This window comes from Lissotriton helveticus, chromosome 3_2 (assembly GCF_964261635.1).
Source record: "Lissotriton helveticus chromosome 3_2, aLisHel1.1, whole genome shotgun sequence".
Lineage (NCBI taxonomy): Eukaryota > Metazoa > Chordata > Amphibia > Caudata > Salamandridae > Lissotriton > Lissotriton helveticus.
The window spans coordinates 53,045,554-53,051,357 of NC_136062.1; the positions used below are offsets into that span (position 1 = coordinate 53,045,554).

The 5,804-nt window shown below is 42.0% G+C and overlaps 1 pseudogene; it reads right to left on the bottom strand.

Annotated features, from left to right (window-relative positions):
* Nucleotides 1-4,690: 4,690 nt before the first annotated feature.
* LOC144826122 (large ribosomal subunit protein uL23 pseudogene) lies at nucleotides 4,691-5,279 on the bottom strand (annotated as a pseudogene).
* Nucleotides 5,280-5,804: the final 525 nt, after the last annotated feature.

A 5,804-nucleotide genomic window follows, 5' to 3' on the forward strand; every position in this document is an offset into this window, starting at 1 on the left:
TAGTGATTAACTACATCAGAGGATCGGAGTGGCCGGATGGGGGGGGGGCGAGGGGGGGGTTTAGAGAGGGTACTGCAGGGAGGGAGACCTGGAATGAATAGAAGCAGTGATCAATATTTCAATCTAACTCATGTTGATGTAACTTACACTATAACTAATTCAGGAACCAATCTTACCTGTGGAAGGAAATAGATGAGCGGTGGACTTTCACTCACTTCACGTATACATTATTTGCTTATAGCAGTATTCCAGGACTCTTTGTTGCAATCACCAAGATGAGAATATTACACATCTGTTCGTAGGTTTTTTGAATAGGCAATGTCTTTGTTTGAATGCACCTCTATAGCCTTGACTCAATGATATTCATACTGTTATTGTAGTCACAATATAAGATAATAACAAATCTCTCCTTTGTTTCTCAAACAACATAACAGAACTTAAAAACATCAATGATAATGGTATGCTATTAGTCTTTCTTCTCTGTAACTATATATGTTTCTTTTCCTCGTAACCATAAATGTTTTCTTCCCAAGCCATAGGTCTTTTGCATTTCTTTGCCACCATCTGTGCTTAATTGTACAATGTTTCTGAGTTTTTGTACGAATGTTCATGGGTTTTTTCTCAATGCATACAATGATTAGTCATACGATCTTTTGCACTCTTTATTCTCAAATCAGTTACTCTTCCTTAGTAAATATGATCTTTACCCTTGTTTTCTCAAATTGCCCAAGGAGAATCCAGTTATGCTTTGGTAATTTTAATTCTAAAAGTTCTATAGACCAGGATCGCGGGCTCCGCTCCTAATAATCAAGACACTCTTTAATGAAAAGGAAAAGGTCTACAGCGATTCAGAAGATCGACCGAAGGGCAGTTGCTGCCAGGGAAATGCTGAAACACGAGCATTCTGGAAAGTGTGCGGTCCTGTTATATAGCAAAAACCGGCCTCATCCAATATGGCGGTCGCAGTTCAAACCTTGTGCGACTACGCGACTAGCCCTCTGACCTGGAAAAGAAAAAGGAGTCAGCACCAGCAGCCACCGACCCCTTCTGCCGCATTGGGTGCTTGTTCCAACGGGGCTCCTACAATCCTCTATGCTCCATGTCCAACACAAGGTGCACAGAGGCACAAGGAGGCAAGTGCAGCATTTGTCCAACCACACAGAAGATGGGGCATTGCTGTGCTGCATGATTCATGATTCAACACCAAATGGGACATCGTAACAATTGCCTTTTCACCCTCCTCAATAAGAGGGTCGTATTCCCAGAGAAATTATAGTTAGTGCTCTAAACAACTAAAATGAGCACATTTTGTCTGACGTCTCAAATAGTGACAAAGCACTTTTAAATAATGTGCTATCTTTATGTTTTTTATATACTTGATCACTTGATTATTTGTTACACTAAAGGGATAGGCTGTGGCATAACGGCCAGAGCTGCAGACATTGCAACTGGGGAACCAGGTCTGAGTTTAGCGATCAAATCAACATCCTGTGATTCTAGACAAATCACTTAATCTTCCCATGCCGACAAACAAAATGAATGTGTCCTTGAGTAATGATGCTCTTATAATGCACTCCGATACTTCCGGGTCAAGTCTGCACTATATAATACTACAAAAAAACAAAAACAAATACATGCTTTGCACACTTCTGACATTGGGCTATACTTGTGCTACATTTGTGCTATATTTGGGCTCTTTCTTATCTAGTGGCCATCTTGGGAGAACTTTCTGTTATGTAGCTTCCTAATCTCCTCATTTACTGCAGTATCCTCAGTAGAAAATGCTTTCAGTTGTCTTCTTCCATTCTATCAAGATGACGTTCAGATGTCCCACACTTTTGGAATAAATTCAGAATGTTAGCACTGTAGTTGTTCATCAGAACACTATAGTAAAGCTGCGGATCACCAGGGAGTTATCTGGCAATCTGCTGCTGGTGGTGAAATTGCATGTTTTAGTCTGCATGTCATATTTTTTTTAATGAAATAGAAGAGGAAGATGTTTGGGAACTCAAAAATGTGTCCTAATTTTTCTTTCTTCAGCACTAACCATAATTTTTACACCAGACTGAACCCCCTCATTTGTTTCCTTACTAAATTCAATGTTTTAAGTTCTACCAGGTTGATTCAATCATGCCATGGTTTTGTCATAAGTAACACTGTTAGCACTCTAATTGTTCTTTAGATGAGTCTGGGAGGCTGCAGTAGAACACAAGGGAATCTACTGACAGGCTGCTCCTGTTGGAAGCACATGATTTAGTGAGAATGAAAAATGTCCTAGTTAACATGAAGGAATGTTTCAATTCTTTTAACCACATGCGCGCGGTGGGTTTTCCCGATGCGCGCTGAAGTTTTTAAAACTCCGCGGTTCATGACGAGCTCAGCTCGCCATGAGCACACGACAGGTAAACCTCATGACGAGCTGAGCTCGTCATCGGCGCAGAAGGGGTTAAGTATGTGGAGACGAGGATTATGCATAACTTTCTTCACTCTTAATTAACAGCACGTTCAAAGATAAAGTAAAAATTCACATCAATGAACTACAACTCCCATGAATACGAGGAGTAACCATGGCCACCAACAGTCCAAACAAATAACAGTCTAATAGTCTATATAATATAGGTGGTGTCGTAGTCCTTACTCTTCTTCACTGAAGGAAATTAAGCCCGCTGGACCTTATTACGGTTTAGTCTCCGAACCTAAGATGATATGGTAAAATGTTAAAGACTCTCCCTTAAGCGGTTCTTACCATTGTATCCAACATTCAGTAAGCAAAGAATTGCACACCAAGATTATCATTGGACCTGGAATAAACATCAACTGAATCCAAGGAATATCCTAACATCACATTAGATACTGATGTACCATACAGGAACTGGTTGTCTAACAAACAATGTCAATACAACTTTCCCAAGCATAACAATGAACCATAGTAGATACATAAATTCAGTACTTTCCTGACAATCACATGATCCCTTCCTGTTATTGGTAGAATCCATGAATGTTATGGCATACATCCTCCTCAGGAGGGAGGCATAGGTAGAGAATGCCAGGGAGGATAATCCTTGCCTCCTCATCCTTAATAGAATTTAAACTTTCCCTTATTTTAACTAGGAGATCTCCCATTCTATGTCAGGACCGGAGGTGAGGATCATGCATTTTCAAAGCTTACCTACCTCTAGAGCGGCTGCATCATGGACTGGCTTGAAAAAAACCTTTCTGAAAGTGAAATCTGAAGACTAATCTGCCGCATTCAAAATATCCTCCAATCTGCCCCCACATGCCCAGCCTAGGAAGCCATAACCTCTCTAGTTGAATGTGCCCCAAACTCACTAGTATTGATGCCAGCCTCTGCCATGATCCATCTCACCTACCTGGCAATGGTCGAGGATGACACTGACTTGAAGGGCTTTTTAATGGTAATTAGAACTTGCCGTTCCCCTGGAGGCTGTACCTCCAATGTCATGTCCTTGTAGGCCTTTAGGCATCTGACCACACACAACTTAGGAGGCTTGGGAAAACCTGATACTCGTCTTCGTTCTCCTTGAGATGTAGAATGTGACCCCCTCAGGGGTGAAAAATCTAGCAGAAATGTCTAAGGCCCTCACATCTGAAGATCTCATGCAGGAGATGAGGCAGAGAAGCATAGACAACTTTGCCAATATTTCCTTCCTGGAGAGTTGCTGATTGTTCTGCCAAGATGACAACAGGCGTAGGACCAGGTTGACATTTTTTATTTATTTTATTTTATTTTAAAAGTTTTATATAGCACTGGCTAGACCCGGAGGTATCAGAGCGCTTTACATGAGCAGCAGATCATAGTTACAGGTTACATCGTTACAAAGGTTACACAGTTCTTAGAGCATGGTAACATAGTTACTTGTAAGGTCGAGATAAACAATAAGCACACATACGTGAGGGGAAAAGAAGGCAAGGTAAGAGATTCAGGGGGGTTGTAGTAGGGTAAGTAGACAGATAATGAAGGTGGGAAAGAGGAGGGGAGGTGAGGGTGAGAGACACAGCATGGGGAGAAGAGGGGAAGGGTGACTGGGACACAAACCGGTAGGCGAGTCAAGGCAACGTCCAAAGTCCAGTAAGCTGTGATTCCAGGGGAAGTCTATTGCGAGAGGCTCCCTTTACGCAGTGGACTCTCTCAGAGAGGTCTGAGACTCCAAGGCCTACATACTGGATCCTTCCCCAAAAAGGGGAGAGGGAGTGCTTTGGCAAGGGGTGCCATACCATACCTCAAGTGTGAGTGGCTACCTTGGCGCAGTGGACTCACTCAGCGGGTTCGCTGAGACTCCAGAGTATAGATATTGGATCTTTCCCCAACAAGGGGAGAAGGAGTGCTTAGTCTATTGTCTACCTCCACTATCATTCATCCCAAACTCTAAACCACTATGATCCCCAAAATAACCCTTTCTAGACTTCCATCCTTGCATCATCCGATAGCTTACTTTTCAGATATCTCAAACAAGCTTTTTTAAACACTTCCCTGCGACCCCCCTCACCCTCCCTTTACTATTCCCAACCAAACCCCTTCCAACTGCTATAAATCGCCATTTGGAATAAGTCTTACAATTGTGGCGCAAGGTCACTCGAAATATAAATAGCAACTGTGTAAATATCACCATCACGCACATCTTAAACATCTTTGCCCATTAGCCACGTAGACAGAAAACTTTGAATCAAATAAATTTGTTTTTAAATTTTATTCTGAACTGTCCGGCGTCTACAGAGGAGGCTTAGATTATGCCAATTTTGTTGGCCACATCCAGTGCATCATAGTCAGGAGCTAGACGCACATATGCCTTCTTCTCGCCGTCTGGCCTGATCAGAGTGTTGACCTTGGCAACATCAATATCATAAAGCTTCTTTACAGCCTGTTTGATCTGGTTCTTGTTAGCCTTGACATCCACAATGAAGACCAGCGTGTTGTTATCTTCAATCTTCTTCATGGCAGACTCTGTGGTAAGAGGGAACTTGATAGTCGCATAATGGTCAAGTTTGTTCCTACGAGGAGCACTCTTCCTGGGATACTTCGGTTGCCTCCTTAACCTTAAGGTCCTCGGCCTCCTGAAAGTGGGGGCTGTCCTAATTTTCTTCTTCTCGTGACTGTGTACCCCCTTAAGAACAGCCTTTTTAGCTTTCAAAGCCTTGGACTTTGCTTCAGTTTTAACAGGGACAGCTTCTTCCTTGGCCTTCGGTGCCGGTGCCGCGTAACGAGGTTCTGGGGGACAAGAAACCCAGCGATGCTTCCCCACTGGAACATTATTCACCATTGTATTGTAGTGTAGTTCCTATATTTCCATTAGGCTCTGCGCATTGGAATAATATATCCTATAGATTAGACGTAGGACTGAGGTCGACTAGGTCTCTATCGAATATATTAAACTTAATAGTGAGTGAGCCAGCTAGCTCAGAGGTCACTAGAAACTTTCTCGAATTCACAAGAAGGGATTAGTTTTTGACAACCGCATAAACATGACAACTTTGTTTCCCAAGAATAAGAAATGTATCTCTAGAGTTGCAGAAACAAGATAAGTATTTCACTCAGTCAATCGTGCATGCTTCGTTTCAACAGAGGTGCAGAGAACTAGAGAGACGGGCGTTTTCAATAAAAGGTTTTATTGAACAGTCTTCTTTCTCATGCAAGTAAAATGAATTGCTACAATCGTAATGCAGGCTGCAAAGTACAATTCGTACAGCGAGAATAGTATAATAAAATAATACTGTAAATGCATTGTATGGATTCTAAGCCCTATAAAAATACCTACATAAATACACAGGCTAAAATACTCAACCGG